Source organism: Perognathus longimembris, unplaced genomic scaffold, assembly GCF_023159225.1.
Source record: "Perognathus longimembris pacificus isolate PPM17 unplaced genomic scaffold, ASM2315922v1 HiC_scaffold_5321, whole genome shotgun sequence".
Lineage (NCBI taxonomy): Eukaryota > Metazoa > Chordata > Mammalia > Rodentia > Heteromyidae > Perognathus > Perognathus longimembris.
Genome location: NW_025960736.1, coordinates 51,091 through 71,575, shown reverse-complemented (window position 1 = coordinate 71,575; position 20,485 = coordinate 51,091). Strand labels below are relative to the sequence as shown.

General features: G+C 60.5%; 1 protein-coding gene across 1 annotated transcript in view; it reads left to right on the top strand.

Moving 5' to 3' along the window:
* The window catches only part of LOC125345125 (synaptopodin-like), a 49,338-nt gene that overhangs the window by 16,525 nt on the left and 12,328 nt on the right, over window positions 1-20,485 (top strand).

Genomic DNA, 20,485 nt, shown 5'->3' with positions numbered 1-20,485 from the left:
GCCCCGCGCAGGCAGGAGCTGCTGCCAAACAGCCCCGGGAGGCCGGGGGCCCGCGGGGGACCGTCCTGGGAGGGCTCGTGCGTCAGGAGGCCGAAGGAACGCTTCTCTAGAGGCGTCACTAACGCCCCTGCTGGCACCGCACCAGCCTCCCCCACCCACCCCACTCTCCAAGGAATCCTCTTCCGGCCCTGGTCACCCGCCTCGGACGCAGTTCCTGCCCAGACGGGGGTCACACAGGGAGCTGGGAAAGCAGCAAGGCGGGGTCCTCACCTCCGCGGCAGCACAGATAAAGGGGCCACGACGCCTAACCCCACCCCAAATTCCTCCCCTCTTATGGACCTCTGCTGGAGTTCAAAAGGCAGACACACAGAGTTGGGATCCAGTGCCTATTAGCCAAGCCCTGGCAAGTCCCTTTCTCCTGGTAAGCTTCCCCGTCTCAATCTGAGAAAGCAGAATACCAACAGGAGCCCTAGCTACCCCCACAGAGCTGCTGTGAGCTTCCAGGGATCTGAGACGTGACAGTAACTAAGACAGCAGCTCTGTGAAGGATGTTGATGGTGATGGAAATTACCAGCATCAGCTCCACACAACAATTGTACTCTACGCTGGTCATTATTTCATTTAATTTTAGGAACCTCCCCCCCCACTTGCTCAGGGATAAACTGTTGTTATTAAGGGCATTACTCAGACAAGATCAGGGCCCTGAGAATAAGATGCATGGCCAGCAAGCTGCTAAGCCATGATTCGATTAGCATCATTATTATTTTTTGTAACATTAGGCTTGTGCTCCAAGCTAACGTTCTCTTTCTAAGTTGTGTGGTCTGTGGATGCCCTGGAGTGAGCAAGATTGTAGGTAGAGAGGACAGATACAAGACCGAGCTCTAAGGAGCTGATGACATCTCACTCGGAGCCAGGGCGTGTGGTGGTTTGGGATCTTTCTCACTTCACTATGTCTTTTCAAAGCAGGCATTATTCACCCCGTTTTACAGACGGACACCCAGGGCTCGGAGATTTATGTCACCCTATCAAGACCTCACAGTCGTTGCCAGCATCGAGTGTAGTCTGGGACAGCCCGAATCCTGTCTCATTAATGACTACACCGTTGGTCTTTCTGCTCTGTCTGGAACATGTCTAGGGACAAAGCAGGATGGGAGGGGGGGGGGAGCATTTCTCAGAGACGGCAGCTAGAAGGAGTCAAAAGCCAGGTCTTGGTCAAAGCTGCTATGGCCTTTCTGGGGACAGGGGGTGCTACAGAGCTGGTGCTCAGCTCACCAAGAGAATCCCATACCGAAGATGTCTTCCCTGGGTGCACTGTGCACACGCGGGCGGAGCCCAGAGACAGCACACAGCGAGTGGGTCTCACAGTAAATCGCTGGCAACGCTTCTGCCTCGTGAAGCTGCCAGGCATCTTGCTAAATGTTTTGTATGGATTAGTTCATTTGTTTAAATCTTCTAAATAGTCTTAGGAAATGCAAACTTCATCTTGTTTTCTCCCTCCTTCCCTTCCTCCCTCCCTTCTTTCTTTCTGAAATGAGAATTGGATTTAGGGTCTCATTTTTGTTAGGCAAGCACTCTAACACTTGAGCCATGCCCCTGGTCTTTTGCTTTTTAGCTAGGGGTTCATGTTAATTTTATCTACAGTGACCTCAGACTGTTGTAACAGAACTTGGTCATGGGAAACAGAGAAGCTACGTTTTTTTTGAGAGATCCATTTGGGAGTCTTTATTGGGTAGCCAGTGGCTACTGGTGGAAGCCACATTTTGAGAGGTCAAATTGGCTGCAGCCACCGGCTGGCTCTCCAATAAAGACTCCCAGGTTGCCCTCTCAAAATGTAGCTTCTCTAGTTCTCGTGACTAAGTTCTGTTACAAGACCGTGATCCTTCTAACTCTGTCTGCTGAGTGCTTAGGACCACGGGGAGTTTTCACTACCAACTTGATCCTCTCTGTCTCTCTGTGTCTCGCTATCTCTTTTTCTGTCACTAGCTCTCTCTCTCTGTCCTTTCCTTCTTTAGAATGTGTGTGTGTGTGCACATGTGTGCACATGTGTGCACGCGTGCCAGTGCTGGAGCTTGAACTCTGCATCAGGGTGTTATCCTTTAGATTATTTTGCTCAAGTCTGATGCTCCACCACTTGAGCGTCAGCTCCATTTTCAGTGTTTTGGTAGTTAGTTGCAGAGAATAGCACGGCTTTCCCAGCGTGGCTTTGAACTGCAATTCTTAGATTTCAGCCTCTTGAATAACTTGGATTACAGGCATAAACCATTGGTGCTGCTCACCATCATTTTTTTTTTTTTTCTGGTCCTGGGGCTTGAACTCTGGGCCTGGATGTTGTTCCCGAGCTATTTTGCTCAAAGCTAATGTTCCACCACTTGAGCCACAGCACCACTTCTGGCTTTATTTTATTTTATTTTTGCCAGTCCTGGGCCTTGGACTCAGGGCCTGAGCACTGTCCCTGGTTTCTCTTTGCTCAAGTCTAGCACTCTGCCACTTGAGCCACAGCGCCACTTCTGGCCGTTTTCTATATATGTGGTGCTGGGGAATCGAACCCAGGGCTTCATGAATATGAGTCAAGCACTCTTGTCACTAGTCCATATTCCCAGCCCCAGGCTTCTGGCTTTTTCTGTGGTTAATTGGAGATAAGAGTCTCACAGACTTCCCTGCCCAGGCTGGCTTCAAACTGGGATCCTCAGATCTCAGCCTACTGAATAGCTAGGATGACAGGTGTGAGCCGCTAGCACCTGGCACCAATTTGTTTTATTGAGATAATATCTCCCTAGCTTTTGCCTGGATTGCCTTCCAATCATCTTTCTTTCTCCTCCTCCTATGTAGCTGGAATTACAGGTCAGCAGTACTGCGTCTGGTTTCTAATTTCCTTATCTCTGTTTCACAGATGAGGAAACTAAGGCATTGAACTTTAAGTGAGTTGTCACAGCTTCACAACCTGTGGGTGGAGGATCTGAGATTTGAACCCTGAGAGGTCTAGGCCCATGCTTTTAAACACTCTCTATTGCTTCGTCTCCATGGAGACAAGGAAGCAGGCTGTGTTCTTACACCCACTGGGGCTGGAAAAAGGTTGTTCAGCTCTGGGAATAGATAGATTTGGCCAAGCCATAATTCCTCCTGTTCAAATGGAACAGGGGGGAGACCTAGGATCACTTCTGGTCCAACCTAGGTTCTTTGCCAGGTACCCTTCTTTCCTGGATGGGGGACATCTATAGAATTTGGGGTTTCCAACTCTAGTAGATACTGTTGTGAGACTTGGGAATGGGCATGGGGATAAAGATATGGGTTTAGATTGTCTGGTGAGCCTGTCCTTGGCCATCCTTTTTTCTTTTTCTTTTCTTTTTTTTTTTGGTGCCAATACTGGGGCTTGAACTCAGGGCTTGGGTACTGTCCCTTAACCTTTTTGCTCAAGATTGGCACTCTACCACTTGAGGCCCATCTCCACTTCTGGCTTTGTTTCCCCTCTGTTTAATTGGAGATGAGAGTCTACCTGACTGCTGGGACTGGCTTTGAATGGTGATATTCAGATCTCAGCCTCCTGAGTCATTAGGAAAACAGGTGAGCCACGGATGCCTGGCTTGGCTATCTTGATTAGGCAGAGGAAGCCACATCAGGTTAAGACCTGATTGTGGCCACCGGGTACTGCCACGGCCCCTGACTCTCAAGATTGTGACCGCAGACAGAACGAGAGACCAAGCGGGAAGCTGCCCGCTGCCCTTCCCCCTCACAAGTGGCTGCATAGAGTGATGGTGAGAAGCGTGACGCACACACAGGTGCGTGGGTACCGCCCTGTGCTCCCTGTTTGCACATGCCTCTGGCCCTGACACACTCACGGACACCGCAGACCCTGGCGCATGCAGGGGTAGACACCAGCACACAGCCCGCCAAAGGCCCCAGCCTCTGTGGGCATGTGTTAGATTTGCATCGAGAGCTCCAGTCCGATCTGAGAGCACAGCAGCAGTTCCTGCGGGTCGCAGACAAGCCCACCACCCTCCCAGGCACGCCGAGTAAAAGCGCCTTCTCTCCACTCTCTTTTTCTGCACACCTACCTTCGGAAAACTCTCGTGCATGCTCACATTTTCCTCTCCAGGCACATCCTCTCTTGAACGCCCACCGCCACACGCCTACGTGCAGCCCCAGTCGTGTTCTCTCCTTTCTCTTCCCCATCTCTGTCTCTTTCATACCCACCCACGCAGTAATCCTAGCCTCTCCCTCACACCCACACTGTTTCCTGGTTTGCCCGGCCGGCTACTTCCCCAGCACTTGCACTTGGAGAAGCCGTCTCGGGCCTCCCTCCAGAGTCCCTGCCAGCGCAGCCCACAGGACAGGAGTGGGGCCCCTGTCCGTGGGGGAAGGCTCTGGAGCCCAGAATCCAGACAGAGAGATGGGAGTGGCCAGAGGGGTCTGTCTCCTCAGCCCCTCTGAGCCCACCGGCTGGGGACAGGGAGGCAGCCGCAGGTGACACCTGTCGGTAGGTCTTCACTCCAGAGGGCCACGGTGGGCCGGAGGGGCCCAGCCGACCTCGGGTAGCAGAAGGCTCCACAGCGCGCGCTTGGCCTCTAGGGCGGATGAACGTGGAACCGCCTGGCCTGAAGGGGTGCACATCCCCCCTGCCCGCAGCGTGCTGGGGTTTCCCAGCCGCCGCGCCCCCCTCCTCCGGCGGGAGGGACGGGTGCGGGACGGTGGGAACAGGGCGAGTCACAGCCCCGCGGGCGCCCACCGGGCACCGCAAAGACTGCGGAGGGGCGGGGCTGGAGGGGCGGGGGGCCCCCTCGAGGGAAGGCGGGCGGAGGGTGCGCTGCGCGGGCTGGGGGTCGGGAACGCTGGCCCTGAGTCCTAGGGGGCCCGAGGCCGGTTCCGGGCTCCGGTGAGGGGCGTCGGGCGGGCGGGGAGGTGCTGCGGCCGGGGCCGGAGGGGTGACCCCCGAGACGGGATCACAGACGTGGAGCGAAGCGGGGTGGCACCGGGCACAGAGCAGAGCGGAGAAGCGGGGTGAGAAAGACAACCCAGGAACGTAGAGCCCGGGGACGGGCGCCGAGGCGCGCGGGGCGCGGTGAGCCGCCAGGGCGCCCGCGAGGCCGGGGGACGGCGGGGCGCGCCCGGGGGCGGCGCGGGGCGGGGATCGCGGGGCGGCGCTAGGGCCCCGGGGAGCGGGAGGCCGGCCGGAGAGCGGCGCCGCCCCGCGCTCCCCGCCCCGCGCCCCGCGCCCGGCGCCGCCCCGCGCCCCGCGCCCCGCGCTCCGCGCTCCCCTCGCCGGCGGCGGGTGCCCGGCAGCCCTCCGGGAGGCGGCGGCGGCGAGGCCGGGGCCCCGGGCCGGCCGCGGGGCCCGGATCGCGGGGCGCGGCGGGGCGCACCTCCAGACGCGGCCAGGTGCGCGGAGGCGGCGGCCCGGAGCGACTCGAGGTGAGTGGAGGGCGCTGGCTCGACGGGGAGCGGGCGCCCGGCCTCGCCCTCCCCGCCCGCACACCGGCCGACCCCCGCTGGGCCGGGAGTTCACACGTGGGCTCCAGGCCCCGCACGCGGGGCACCGTGGCCAAGTTGTTCCTACACTCGGGGCCTCAGTTTCCCCACCTGTACTCAGAGGCTAGAGGGATCTGGGGGCTCCGGCAGCTCAGAAGCCAGAGGCCGTCCTGGCCGGGCGCCCGGCGGGGAGAGCAGCCCGGGCTCTCGGGGAGCAACAGGTCGGGGCCTGCGGGAGCCCCCCCCCCCCCGCCTCCTCCCGGGCTGTCCGCGCGCTGGGCTCGGAGCGCCCGGCCGGACAGCGGATTGGGCTCCTGCGCCGCCCCGGCCTCCCGCGGGCGCCGGAGTCCGGCTTCCAGGGCCCGGCACTGGACGGAGTCCTCCAGGCCCCGGCACCTCCTAGGGAATCAGGCCGGTCCCCAGTGCCTTCGGGAGGGGGGGACACCTACACCGTCCGCGCCCGAGGCTCGCAGCACCCCCCTAACCCGGCCATTTGCTTGGAGATGGGACGGAGGGCGGGGCCCCTTCCCAGCCGCCGCCCCGGGCACAGGGTGAGGGGCCTGGGAGCACCTCACCGCGGGGTCTGGGAAAGGGTTCCCGCTATAGGCTTATTCTGAATGGGGACCGAGATTCCCTTCCTCGGGCGAGGGGACTGCAGCTCAATGGGAAGCTGCAGGTGGCTGGAAAGGAGGAGTCGCTGGGTGATCTGGAAAGGAGGAGTCGCTGGGTGATCTGGAAAGGAGGAGTCGCTGGGTGATCTGGAAAGGAGGAGTCGCTGGGTGATCTGGAATGGAGGAGTCCCTTTGCTGGGTGATCGGGCAGCCCCCCTCCCCGGCGGGATGGACAGGGTGGCCCTATCCAGCAGGCCACGCCCTGGAGGAGCGGGGCTGCGGGCACCCCCACCCCTTGGGTTTGAAGGATGAGACCCCAGAGGACACTAATCGGTGTGGGAGGGTGATGTGGGGCACCTCCCTCCGGTGTCCTCACCACTCAGGCCTGGCCTCCCTCCTGTGTTGTTGGCTGCTGGGAAACTAACAGTTTGCTCCCCCTCCACTTAGCATGTTGTCCCCCAGTGGTAGGATGAGAGAGAACCTGTTTGCTTGGTAGGGGTATCTATCCCCCGTCTCTGTCTCCATACTAGCGCTTAGGTTGGTTCCTAGCCTTCTCCGGTTCTTCCTTCCTCTGTCTGCACAAGAGGAGGGAAATCTGAAGAACTTCCAGGCAAAGTCACTTGCTGCTGTGCTGTCCTGGTTTGCAACTCCCAGTGTTTGGAACTGTCCCACTTCCCAAACCATAGGCCAAAACACCCCTCCCCAGCACCCCAGCTGTGACTGGAAACAGCACCCCTGTGGTTACAGGAACGCCTCTACCGCTTTCCGGGCTGTTCCCCTTTCACACTGCACCCTTGCTGTGGAAACAGAAAAGAGCCCACCTGTGGTGTGCAGCTGCCTGGTCCCTGACCAACATCAGCCCGCATTTTATCCAACCTCACGTTTTGAGTTGGAGAAACTGAAAAGTTTGCCCAGGATGGCAAACATTCTTTGGGCAGAAGTCAGCAGAGTTGTCCCCAGGGAAAGAGCGAGCAGCATCTTGATAAGGGAGAGGGGCTCCTCTCCCCAGAGCATGGGGCCGGGGGATGGAGGGCAGGAGAGACTTCTATCAGCATCTCCAGGGTGGCAGGGGTCCCTCAGCCCCCACACAGCTCCCCACAATCAGGACAACTCGCCCACCAGGATGAACACCCCGAGGCCCCGGGGCCTGGCCTGGGAGGCACCCTTTCCTTCAGGGCAGCTCCAGGGCCTCCAGACATGAGCTCATTGGAACCACGGATGCCAGGAAGGGAGGGGCTGATAGGAAATGGGCAGGGCAGCTAGGATCGGGCACCGCGGGTCCCTGGGGAAGCGGAGCGACACCGGTGGTCAGGGCCTGCAGGCTCTGGCCCGCTGTAGTGAGGAGGCCCAGGGGAGGGTCAGGACCAGGGCCAGGCTGACCTCCGCCACTGCCGGTTGGTCACTTGCCTTCTTGGGACTCGAGTGTCCCCGACTAGCAGCAGGATGGGCTGGGGCTCAGGGACTGGGTTCGCACAGTGGCAGTGCGACAGTTCACAGCAGAGACCGACAGGTCCCTGCCCCCGAGCAGATTGCATTTTAATCGAAGCGATAAAGTGAGAAGCAAGGAAGCAGGGAAATCAGTGAGATAACAGGTAAAAACGGCACTCAAAAGCCGCCCTGCCAGGATGGAGAGCTACAGGAGGGGTTACTCTAGGTTAGTGGTAGAGAAAGGAGGTCTGCGCGCATCTGAAGCACGGTCAGGGCTTCTTGGAGGAGGCGTGCGTGGTTGGAGCAGTGCCCGGAGGAATGAATAAGAGGGCTTTGTGGGAGGTGGAGCGTTGAAGGGGACGGCAAATGGTCCATGCTAGCGTGGGTACTGGCTGTGGGTCGCACGCTCACTTCTCCCGCCCCCGGTTGGAGACCCGGAGGGGAGACGTGGTCAGAGAGCGCACGGAGCTGGCCTCTGGGGAGGTTCTGCCCACGAGGCCCGTGTGTGCGGACAGCGCCCTGGACTCTGGGCTCCATCACTCCTCAGTGAGGCTGCTCAGCCCCCGGGCCCTGGCATGCCAGAGGCTTCCACAAAGCCCTGTCTCTGGAATGAGGCCTTTACTGACCAGCTACTACCAGACATTCCGCCATCCCGGCTTTCGCCCTCCGCGTGGTGAGGCCGGCTGCAGGAAGCCGTGCTGACCCCACCCGCCTCCCCCAGGGTGGGGGTGGGTGGCGGGCAGGGTAGGTGACCGCCGTGTCCCTTACTTCCAGAGCGGCTCCCATGCAGATGCTAGGGCTGGACCCCCTGAGCTCTCCTCCTGGTTGGCTGTAAGATGTCAACTCACTGTGTAATGGCGCTGGGCTTTTCTCCTCCATCCATGAAATAGAGGTCATCATAGACCCTTACACTGCTGTTGTGAGAATGGAACGGCAGATGCTCCCAGGTGAGCTAGAGCTCTTCCCTGGCGTTGTGGATCTCGGATAAGGAAGCTCTTCGGGGACGGCCTCTGCTCAAGGCTCCTCCGAGCACCGGTGAATCGCTTTCTGGTGTGTGGCTGGGCGTGGGTCTTGGTGGCGAGAAGTGGGGGCCAGCACGGGGTGGGGGGGGAGGCTTGGATGGCTGACCGGATGGGGGTCTTGGCGAATGGTTGGCTTCCGTGGGCGTCAGGCTTCAGCTCTGAGCTGTAGTGACGTGGGCAGGAAGGACCCAGGGCTCAGCAGACCCCAAAGCATGTGCGCCTGTGGTGTCACAGGTCGAGGAAGGGGCGCGGAATGGGCTGTGGATGCTTGGAGGCTCGACCCTGATCTCCTAGCCAAGTCTCTTAGGCCTGCACGCTTGGTGGCTAAAAGCAGTTTTAGAAAGACCGGTTCTGTTGCCGGGTTCTGTGATTGTCCTCGGCTTTTCCTCGCCTACAGCTCTGTGAGATAGTATGATTGCCGTTTTACCGACGGGAACCCAAGGCCCAAAGAAGCGGGTTTCAGTGAGCTTCCGAGGCCACACACACACACACACACACACACACACACGAGCTGACGCCCCGATGTCAGCCTGGGTGGCCCACAGGACTGCAGGCTTCCCCCTGCACGGCAGAGTCTTTCGGGGAGGTGCCAGGGGCTCAGGCGCCGCCCTCTGCCCAGAAGCCCACGCTGCCCCTCAGGTCCCGACAGCAGGGACTACACAAGATCCCGGCCGGGGCTCTGAGCCTGGCATGAAAGTAGCTCAGCCTCTTTTCTCACTTTCTCTGCTTCCCCGGCCAGGGAGGATTAAGTGTGCCCTGTGGGTACCATGGGCAGGAGAGGCCCTGGCACGCCTCTCTGAGCCTGAGTGGGTGCCAAGCACCTGACTTGCACTGTGCCCTGCAGGCTGCTGTGGCCTATCGTCGTCCAGTTAGGGCGACGGGGGCCACAGGGTTCCCAGAGACCTGCCCCGGTGGCATGGACGGGAGGAGCCTTCGTCGCCGGGTTGCCTGCCCTGCCTTCTGGGCTGCTTGGCACTGCGGGCGCTGTGGAGAGAAGGGGCTTAAAGAACCCTGCCGTCCATCTCCACGGGGGCCTTGACCTCCACCAGGACGAGGATCCAGATAAGAGGCTCCTGTCGGGACACGTGGACGTGGGGAAGGGAGGAACCTGATTAAAAAATAGACCGTCACGCGCATAGGGAGCAGGCAAGCCGCCGCCCAGCCTGAGCCAGTTGGCTTCTTGGTGCCCACATGCCAGGCCCCCCTCGGGCCCCCTGCTGGGGACCCCGCCCACCCGCCCTGGCTCCTGGCCACCCCGCCTCTGCCTGCTCCTCCCCAGCCCGGCCTCCTGGCAGATGGTGCTTCATTGAGCTTGGGTGGGCCTGACGCTCAGCTGTGCCAGAAAGGCCTGGCGTCACCCCACGCTGGCTGGCCGTGGGGTTGTGAAGCGGGCCTGGTCCCTCTCTGGGCCTGCAGGTGGAGGAGGGAGGGATGGTACTGATGAAAGCACTGCGCGTCGAAGCTTTCGCTCCATCCCAGACCCCACGGAGAGAGGCGAGGGCCGCCTCGGAGTGGCCTAGCTTGAAAATGCCAGGCCCACAGCTCCCTGGGGTTGCATGAGGTTGCGGGCGGTGGAGGTGACCGCTCTGCGGTAGGAATGTGAGCCATGCCATTCCTCTGCTCTTCCTCTCTGTCAGCTAAAGGCATGGTAGGCACGGGAGTGGGGACACAGCCGAGGTCCCTGCCCTGTGGGGGCAGACGGGATTGACAGTAAAGCAAATAACAGTGTAATTAAAAACCTAATGAGTTTGAGGGTGAGGAGGAATGTAACCTCTGAGGGCAGAGAAGCCTCCCTGAGATTTGTGCATTGGGATTTGAACTCCGGGCCTTGGGCTTTTGCCTGGCTTTTTCACTCAATGTTGGCACTCTATCACTTGAGCCATTCCCCTACCTCCTCGACCTATCAGCCTTTTCAAAGGGCAAGAAGTGTGATCACGAGTCCGTTGCTGGGTGCTGGTGGCTCACGCCTATAATCCTAGCTATTCAAGAGGCTAAGACCTGAGGATCTCGGTTGGAGGCCAGCAGCCTGTGGGAGTCTTATCTCCAACTAACCACCAGAGAACTGCAAGTGGGGCTTTCGCACTAGCTTCGAGCAGAAAAGCTCAGGGACGGCACCATCCGGGTCCTGAGTTCACACCCCATGAATGACAGAGAGTGGAGGAAGAAGGGAGAAAAGGGCTCGAGGCAAAAGAAGCAGCGGGTGCAAAGGCCCCGCGGGAAGACCGAGCAGATGCGGAGGGCCAGTGTGGTGGGTGTCAGGAGGGCGTGGCGGCTTTCGGGGTGCAGCGGCACGAGGCGGTGGCCCAGTCATCCGGGGCCCGGAACCCCAAAGGGCTTTGCAGCACACACTGGGGTGGAGGAACAGCCGGGTCCCGGGGCTGCCGCGGACCGTGCCTCAGTGGGCCTCTTCCTGGCTCCCTACACCGAGTCGGGTCCCTCTCTTCCTCCGCCCGTCGTGTTTGCACGTCGGTGTGCTGCTTCGGAGGTGGCCGCAGCCCTCCGGAGGCCAAAGCTGCGGGTGACGGCGCCGACAGCTCTCTCCCGGGCTCCCGGGCTCAGGCCTTTCCTTCGGGGCTCGCTTCCCGAAGCACCTGTGCGATAGAACTCAAAGCGTTGCCCGCCGCCCAGGAAATGCGCGGGAAAGGCGGACTCTCGGGCCCCCGCCCGCCCCTGACTCCGCATGCCTGCTGCTCGCTTCCCCGGGCCGCGCCTGCGCGCTTGGCCTGTGAGAAGAAGCCCTGTCCTGCGTCAGCCCTTCGCGTCTCAGCCTCGGTGTTGGAATGGAAAGTCTTGTCGTTGATAGTCAGGTACTGTCCCACTTGAAGCACGCTTCCAGCCCTTTCCGTTTTCGTTTGGTTTTGACGGGGTCCCGAGCCTCCGCCTGGGCGGCCTCTGACTCCCGTTCTCCGTCTGCGTTCTCTGGAGAGCGGGGGTTACAGGTGTGAACAACCCATCTCACCAACTGGGTCGGCTGTGTTTGAACTTAAGAAAATAATTTAAAACCTCTCCAAAGCTTCACATACAAGACATCGAGGAGGAGCCCTTCCTTTTCTCATTTATTCACCCCCTATGTGAGAAAGCGGGCCCAGGCATCCGTGTGGACGTGGGTGTAGACAGAGGCTGTCAGAGGGAGCCCCCACGTCCCTCCTCACCCTCACCTGGCAGAACTCGCCTCCGGCACCCTCTGTCGTGGGAGTTTGGGAAGGTGGGTGTGCAGGGAGGGCACCCGGCAGGCGACCTGCAGCCAGTGACAGCGTCTCTGCTTGCCCCACCGACTGCCCTGCCCTCTCCCCTCTGGCATCCCTGGAAGGGTAGCCGGGGCTATTCTTAGCAGGCCAGGATGGTGAGGAGAGAACGTACTAGAACATGCATTATTTATGCCTCTGAGTCAACAGGATTACATGCAGGGCTCCGGGGACACGGCCCTTCTGGCGTGGCCTCTGTGGCCGCGGTGGTGGGAACATCTACTTTGTACAGAGTAGGGGGGCAGCCTCCCAGAGCGCACAGCCCACGGCCCCACCCTGCCTGCCCTGGGCAGGGCGCTGGGCCTCAGCCCGGGAAAGGTGTCCAGAGAGAGGGCGACACGCGCCGGAGTCGGGGAACATCACCTCATTCCCAAGTTCACTCAACGTGGAGTTAGGGAGCACGTGTGTGTGCAATGCACACTGTTCTTCCCAAGCTCACACATTAGCCAAGGTGAGAATGAGGCCTGCGGCACCCAAATGTGTGCACCCAGCACCCTGTGCGTGGACTCATCCGCTCCACACACGAGTGTGCACACGCAGCACCGCGCACCGTGGACTCATCCGCTCCACACACTCGAGTGTGCACACCCAGCACCACACGCCGTAGACTCATCCGCTCCACACACTCGAGTGTGCACCCAGCACCATGCGCGTGGACTCATCCACTCCACACACTCAAGTGTGCACACCCAGCACCCTGCACCGTGGACTCATCCGCTCCACACATGAGTGTGCACACCCAGCACTGTGCACCGTGGACTCATCCGCTCCACACACTCGAGTGTGCACCCAGCACCATGCACGTGGACTCATCCACTCCACACACTCGAGTGTGCACCCAGCACCCTGCACATGGACTCATCCACTCCACACACTCGAGTGTGCACCCAGCACCATGCGCGTGGACTCATCCACTCCACACACTCGAGTGTGCACACCCAGCACCCTGCGCCGTGGACTCATCCACTCCACACACTCGAGTGTGCACACCCAGCACCCTGCGCCGTGGACTCATCCGCTCCACACACAAGTGTGCACACCCAGCACCGTGCACCGTGGACTCATCCGCTCCACACTCAAGTGTGCACACCCAGCACCACGCACCATGGACTCATCCGCTCCACACACTCGAGTGTGCACATGCAGCACCGCACACCGTGGACTCATCCGCTCCACACACTCGAGTGTGCACATGCAGCACCGCACACCGTGGACTCATCCGCTCCACACACTCGAGTGTGCACCCAGCACCCTGTGCGTGGACTCATTCACTCCACACACTCAAGTGTGCACCCAGCACCATGCGCGTGGACTCATCCACTCCACACACTCGAGTGTGCACACCCAGCACTGTGCACCGTGGACTCATCCACTCCACACACTCGAGTGTGCACACCCAGCACTGTGCACCGTGGACTCATCCGCTCCACACACTCGAGTGTGCACACGCAGCACTGTGCACCATGGACTCATCCGCTCCACACACTCGAGTGTGCACCCAGCACCATGCACGTGGACTCATCCGCTCCACACACTCGTGTGCACACGCAGCACCGCGCACCGTGGACTCATCCGCTCCACACACTCGAGTGTGCACACCCAGCACTGTGCACCGTGGACTCATCCACTCCACACACTCGAGTGTGCACCCAGCACCCTGCGCCGTGGACTCATCCGCTCCACACATGAGTGTGCACACCCAGCACCCTGCGCCGTGGACTCATCCACTCCACACACTCGAGTGTGCACACCCAGCACCCTGCGCCGTGGACTCATCCGCTCCACACATGAGTGTGCACACCCAGCACCCTGCGCCGTGGACTCATCCGCTCCACACACTCGAGTGTGCACACGCAGCACCGCGCACCATGGACTCATCCGCTCCACACACTCGAGTGTGCACCCAGCACCCTGCGCCGTGGACTCATCCGCTCCACACACTCGAGTGTGCACACCCAGCACCCTGCGCCGTGGACTCATCCGCTCCACACACTCGAGTGTGCACACCCAGCACTGTGCACCGTGGACTCATCCACTCCACACACTCGAGTGTGCACCCAGCACCCTGCGCCGTGGACTCATTCGCTCCACACACTTGAGTGTGCACACCCAGCACCCTGCGCCGTGGACTCATCCGCTCCACACACTCGAGTGTGCACACCCAGCACCCTGCGCCGTGGACTCATCCGCTCCACACACGAGTGTGCACACCCTGCACTGTGCACCGTGGACTCATCCGCTCCACACACTCGAGTGTGCACACCCAGCACCCTGCGCCGTGGACTCATCCGCTCCACACACGAGTGTGCACACCCTGCACTGTGCACCGTGGACTCATCTGCTCCACTCGAGTGTGCACACCCAGCACCATGCGCCGTGGACTCATCCGCTCCACACACGAGTGTGCACACCCTGCACTGTGCACCGTGGACTCATCCGCTCCACACACTCGAGTGTGCACACCCAGCACTGTGCACCGTGGACTCATCCGCTCCACACACGAGTGTGCACACCCTGCACTGTGCACCGTGGACTCATCCGCTCCACTCGAGTGTGCACACCCAGCACCATGCGCCGTGGACTCATCCGCTCCACACACTCGTGTGCACCTGGTACCATGCACCATGGACTCATCCACTCCACACACTCGAGTGTGCACATGCACCGTGGACTCATTTACTCCGCCATCTGGCAGGGCAGGAAGTGGAGGCCCTTTTACAGGGAAAGTCAGCCCAGTGACGGTGTGTCTTGATTGTGACCTGGCCGTGGTAGCCATAGCGTGTGACCAGGTGGAACTCGTATTAGCTAGAACAATCATTTTAGATGGCAGGGGTAGCATGCGGTCCTGGGGTCTGGGGGCCCTGTACTCCCAGCCCAGGAAGGAGAGGGACCTTGTGCTGGCAGGAAAACCAGCTGAACTCGGGGCTGTGTGCTTGCTAGGCAGGTGCTCCACCTCTTGAGCAACGCCGCCTCTGAGGTTGTCCCGTTTGAGCGCGAAGCCCAGGTTACTGCAGAAGTCAGGTGTGCCGAGTGTTTGTGACTTGCCCTGTGGGTTGGAAGTACAGTCTGGTGAAGTGTGTGGATCTGGCACAAGGATGGGAGCCCAGGGCCTGTGCACTGGAGGCCCTGGGACGGTCCCTGGGCTTGGGTGTAAAATGGCATCACAGCCTCCCTCTGCTCTTATTTCTGATGGATTAAAAAAAATGCTTGGAAAACTGCCAGGTGCTGGTGACTTGGCCCATCGTCTTAGCTCAGGAGGCTGAGATCTGAGGATCACGGTGTGAACTCAGCCCATGAGACTCTTAGCTCCAACTAACCATCAAAAAGCCAGAGTGACTCACGTGGTAGAGTGCCAGCCTTGAGCAAAGATGCTAAGGGACAGCGCCAGGCCTGAGTTTAAGCCCTAGGGTCAGCATGTGTGTGAGCGCGCGCGTGTGCGCACACACACAATGTTAGGAAGATGATGACAGTGCTGTGTGAACCCAAAGGGTATGTAATTAGCAGAAGTCACTGTGTATAGAAGTAAATCTTATGGCAGGAGTTGTTCACGTCACGTAGCCTTACCACCAGGCAGAGCAATTCCAGGAACTTGCCTGTGTGTTCTCTACCTGTGAACTTATTTATAAAATTACAACTTGTGCTGGGCAGCCGTAGGCCACGCCTGTCACCCTTGCGGCTCCGAAGGCCGAGCTCTGGAGAGGGCTGCTCAATGCCATGTAGAGCAGAAAAGCCCTCCAGGCTCCGACTCCAACGCAACCAGCGAAACGGGCCCGGCCAAAGGCGAGGCTCGAGCGGTAGCGCGCGGTGAAACGGGCCCGGCCAAAGGCGAGGCTCGAGCGGTAGCGCCCGGTGAAACGGGCCCGCCAAAGGCGAGGCTCGAGCGGTAGCGCCCGGTGAAACGGGCCCGGCCAAAGGCGAGGCTCGAGTGGTAGCACTCGGTGAAACGGGCCCGGCCAAAGGCGAGGCTCGAGCGGTAGCACTCGGTGAAACGGGCCAGAGAAGGGAGAGGCCCCGACCGAGACTCCCCGGGGAAGCCGAGCCCTGGCTGCCGCTTAGTCGGCAGAGTCCACCCTGATGGGCGGTCCGCGCTGGTCCTGCGCGTGCGCTGGGTGCCGTGCGGGCTCTTGACCTGGCCGAGGCCGCGTCCTTGCTGTAGGAGAGGGTGCACAGAGTTCTCCACAGTGCCTGCTGCGCCGGGGCGTCGGTGAGCCCCGGGGGAGGGAGGCCGCCGTGGAGGCGCAGACGCACACGAGGGAGCCAGGACGGGGCGCCACATCCGGCACGTCCGCCCCGTCCTGCTGTAGCGCGGGCGGGCCCCGCCTCGGCTCCCTGAGGACAGAGCATGCGGGCCGGGGACGGACGGGCGGCCTCCTGCAGGCGTGCCAGAGCCTCCGTGGGCTCACACTCCCGCGTGTGTCCTGGGTCCTGCTCCGCCCTGTGCCATGCAGCGTAGAAGCAGGCAAGGCCGCAGCGCGTGGCCGTCTGTGCAGAGGCGCTGTGCTGTGTTACCACGGGCCGAGGCCTCTCCAGCGCACGCGCGTGTGTGTGAGTGTGTGTGAGAGAGACAGACAGATGCAGAGGCAGAATGACAGAAACCAGAGAGCTAAAGCTCTGCACACACACCCCCCACACACGGAGAGGGCGGTTGCAATGCAGGGTGAGCGCAGTAGAAGGAAAAGGGCAATTAGAGAACCTGCTTTCCTTATCCATGAGCCACCTCCAAAGCATGGGCCCAACCCTCACTCCTGCCCCAGGGCCTTAGCGCTAACCGCTACGACTAAGGCCTCCCTCCCTGAGTTTCTTCGTTTCTTTCCTTCCACGATGCACCTTCCTGGAAGGACAACTTCAAGGATTAGATTTACCTTTGTGAGCCCCTCCCCACACCATGAACTCCTTTCATGCCTCCTGGCCCCGCTTCGTGTTTCTGAAAGCATTTATTCTCCGACTTTCGTGTGTGTGTGTTCTCTTGCTCCTGAGAGAGTCCCGTGGTCTCCGTGGCTGCGACGGCCCCTTCGGTGGCGTGCGGTACATACTGGGCGAGTGGCTGGGCCCGTGCACCACCTAGAGCTGTTTTCTCTAATTGTGTGGTTCTGTCACTGACATCTCCATGGTCGCTTCTCCCTCCCCCGTCACCTAAGAGCCCACCAGCCCCTCCCTGGGCTCACACAGCCACCAAGACGTCAGACACCCGGCACTGCCAATGCTGGAGAATGGAGCTGGCGTGTGCTTGATGGTGGACGGAAGTGTGAGGCACAGAAAATGCTGGTGAAGAGAGGAAGAGAAGGAAAGAGACACGGGGACCCCCCGCTTTCTAAATTAGGGTCAAAGCTGAAGTATCCCCAGCCCTTGTAATCCTAGCTACTCAGGAGGCTGAGAGCTGAGGATCACGCACGGTTCAAAGCCAGCCCGGGCAGGGAAGTCCGTGAGATTCTTATCTCTAATAAACCACCAGAAAACCAGAAGTGGAGCTGTGGCTCAAGTGGTAGAGCTCTAGCCTTGAGCTAAGGAGCTCAGGGACGGGGCCCAGGCCCAGAGTTCAAGCTCCACAACTGACGGAAAAAAAAAAAAGTCAAGTGGGAGCATGAGGCCCTGCATTCAAGCCCCAGTTACACACACACACACACAGAGGCTGAAGTGTGCACAGTGCTTCATGCTTTATACTCATTCTGTAGCCTGCTTGCTCAGCCGTCACCCATTTTACTGACAAGGAAGCTGAAACTCAAAGAGAGGAAGTGATTCACAAAAGGGGGTGAATGGACGCCCTTCTGGGGGGGGAGAGACAGGCGGGAGCAGAGTGGGTGGGCTTGGGGAGGGCAGAGCCGGCTGAGTGGATATAGGAGTAGGAGGCAGAGGCTGGAAACAAACCCCTTCCTTTGGGGCTTCAGTTTCCTCACCTGTAAAATGGAGGGGAGGGCACTCCCTGTCTCCCACCTTGGAGGATAAAAATATCAAACAGTGACAACACTGGGCTGTATTGGTGGCTCACGTCTGTGGTCCCAGATACTCCGGAGGTAGAGATCAAGAAGATAGAGTTCCTAGGCCGGCTGGCCCCGGCAGGAAGTTAGTAAGATCCAAGTAAGCCAGGCAGAGTGAATTGCATAGGTAGAAGGATGGCAATCAGAGCGGCTGTCTCAGGCAAAAGCAAGAGACCCTATCTGAACAATAAAGCAAAAACAGGCCTAGAGGGGTGGCTCAAGCGATAGCGCATCTGTTTGACAATTGTGGGGCCCTGAGTTTAAACCCTAGGACTTAAAACACGTAAGAGGATGATGTTGTTGATGATGATGACGATGATAGAACCTTGTACCTCATATCTGAGCTAGCCCAAGGTGAACATGAAAACCTCTGACAAGTCTGCCATTGTGACTGCTTGCTGCGGTCACCACGGGGAGATTCCAGCACCTTCTCTGGCAGCCCTGCAGGGCCCTCTGTGCCCCAGACCTGCTGGTGATGGCGGTGCTTGCAGGAAGGGCTGCAGCTTGCTGGGCTGTCATTATCATTCCTCTCGCATTTTTTCCTCCCGGGTTATTTATTTTTCTGTGGGGAAGGAATGCAGGGAATTTACCACGGGGCTGGCTACACAGCAGCGTCTTCTTTCTGAAGGAAGCACAGACAGATGGCGGGAGGGGCGGAGGGGCGGAGGGGCGGCCCGGCTGGCGGCAGGGTCGGAGCCACGGCCTTTATGTAACCACCCAGAGCCCCACGGCAGAGCCTGTGGCGCAGGGCACAGCCCGGGTCCTGACCGTGGACCTCGGGGGACTGAGCCTGGCTGCGCACGGCCCCATGCTGTGCTCCTCCCTTCGCCGGCTGGATGGCCTGGCGCCCTGCAGCGTCTGTGCTTCCTCGAAGTGCCTCCTCCGGTCTACCTTTCAAGACCTCCGGCAAAGAAAGGCATCCGTCCAGGAAGCCTTCTCAGTGGCTTCATCATTTATTTCTCTCTGCACTTCTAAGTGCCGGGAGCGACACTTCGCCGAACACCCTACCTCCCCACCCACCGACTTGCCTTCCCTCCTCAGTCTCCTCGCTTCCTCTGGGAGCCGCCCTCAACATGGCCGCCATCAATCTACCATCTACTGATGGGAGACCTGTGAGAGCGCCCGGTGGGAGGGAGGCTCTGGCCCGCTGGGCTCTGGCTGGACCCTGGCCCAGTCCCAGCCAGTGAGCCCTGGGAACTGTGGGGTAGCCTGCACCAACAGCTGCCATCAGAGCCCTGCGTTGGGCCCCTGGGTCCCCAGCTCTGCCTTCCCCGCCAGCCTTCCGCCAGCCGGGGGCTTCGGGGTCTGGCCGGAGCTGGCCTCCCGGGCTTCGGGGTCTGGCCGGAGCTGGCCTCCCGGGCTTCGGGGTCTGGCCGGAGCTGGCCTCCCGGGCGTCGGGGTCTGGCCGGAGCTGGCCTCCCGGGGGCTTCGGGGTCTGGCCGGAGCTGGCCTCCCGGGCTCTCTTTTTTTTTTGCCCCACTCCACTCGAGGCCTCGGGGCAGATGGAGTCAGAGAGTAGCGCTGACAGGAGTCTGGATCCGTTTACAAGGGCTTCCTGGAAGAGGTGACCGTTGGGTGGAGAGTGAGTGGAGCCTTCTAGAAGGAAAAGCACTCCAGGTTTGGGATCCGTGAGCCTGCCTGGCTCCAGCTCTCTCCTGCCCTTTGCCCCCTTTGGGGCCCGGGAGGAGGAGGCTGTCGCCAGTGGCTCCGTGTGTCGTGGGAGAGCTTCCGTGGTGAGTTTCTGGGAGATTCGAAGAAAGATACGTGAGCTCTTTTCCCGCAACATCCGGAGCGCCCGAGGCGCCGGCTCTGATCAGATCCCTGGAGCGGCGGCGAAGGCGGCGGGCGCTCTCCACGCTCTCGCTACGGGACAGTGGCCTACGGAAGAGCTAGGCTCTGATTCCCACGGAGGGGAGCTTTGGGGGGCGGGCCTGGGTCCGGCGGGGCCGCCCGAGGTGTGGAGCCCAGCTCTGCCCGGCCGGGTCGCCTCGTCCCGCTCCCCTCCGGTGGAGGTGGGGCGGGCAGCCCTCCTCCTGGTGTGCGGTGTGGTCCCGAGCTGGCACGTGCTGAGCCCTCCCCGGAGGGGGGGCTCCTGCCCACACGAAGGGCGCACTGAGCGGACCAGGGAAGGCTTCCTTTTATTTGCGGGGTGGGCAGGAGGGGATCCTGGGGTTTGAACTCACGGCCCCACACTTGTCACGCTAGCCCTTGAGCCACACCGAGGTGCTTCTCACTTTATCTGTCAGATAGAATCTTGCAACGCGGCCCAGGCCAGCACTGGACTTTGCGCGTCCTGCTCCTGTCGTCCCCGGTAGCCGGATGACAGGCGGGCACTACCGTGTCCCGCTGCTTCTTGGAGGAGAGTATCATTCAAGCTAGGGGGGAGCTTGGGGGGCGAGGAATGCAGAAAGAGTAGAGACCCAGAGTGTCCCCGGTGAGGTCCCCGCCCGGGCACCCCGGCCGCGGTAGCAGCCGTGGACCCCCGAACCCCTCCAGCACCGCCGGAGCACACAGGCCCGTGAGGCTCTGAACGCGGGCGGGGACCAGGCGGCCCCGACTCCATCCCTCGGCCCAGCACTTTGAGCAGGAGAGAGGCAGGCGCGGAGCCGGGAGGGAGGCTGGTGCTCTGGCTGCGTGGGGTGGGTTGATTGGCGGGGGAGAGTCCGGGGGTGGAGAGGCCATTTAAAAGGCTGTTGCAAAATCGGTTTTCCTGATAAAGAGCTGGGCTGAGTCATCTGTGG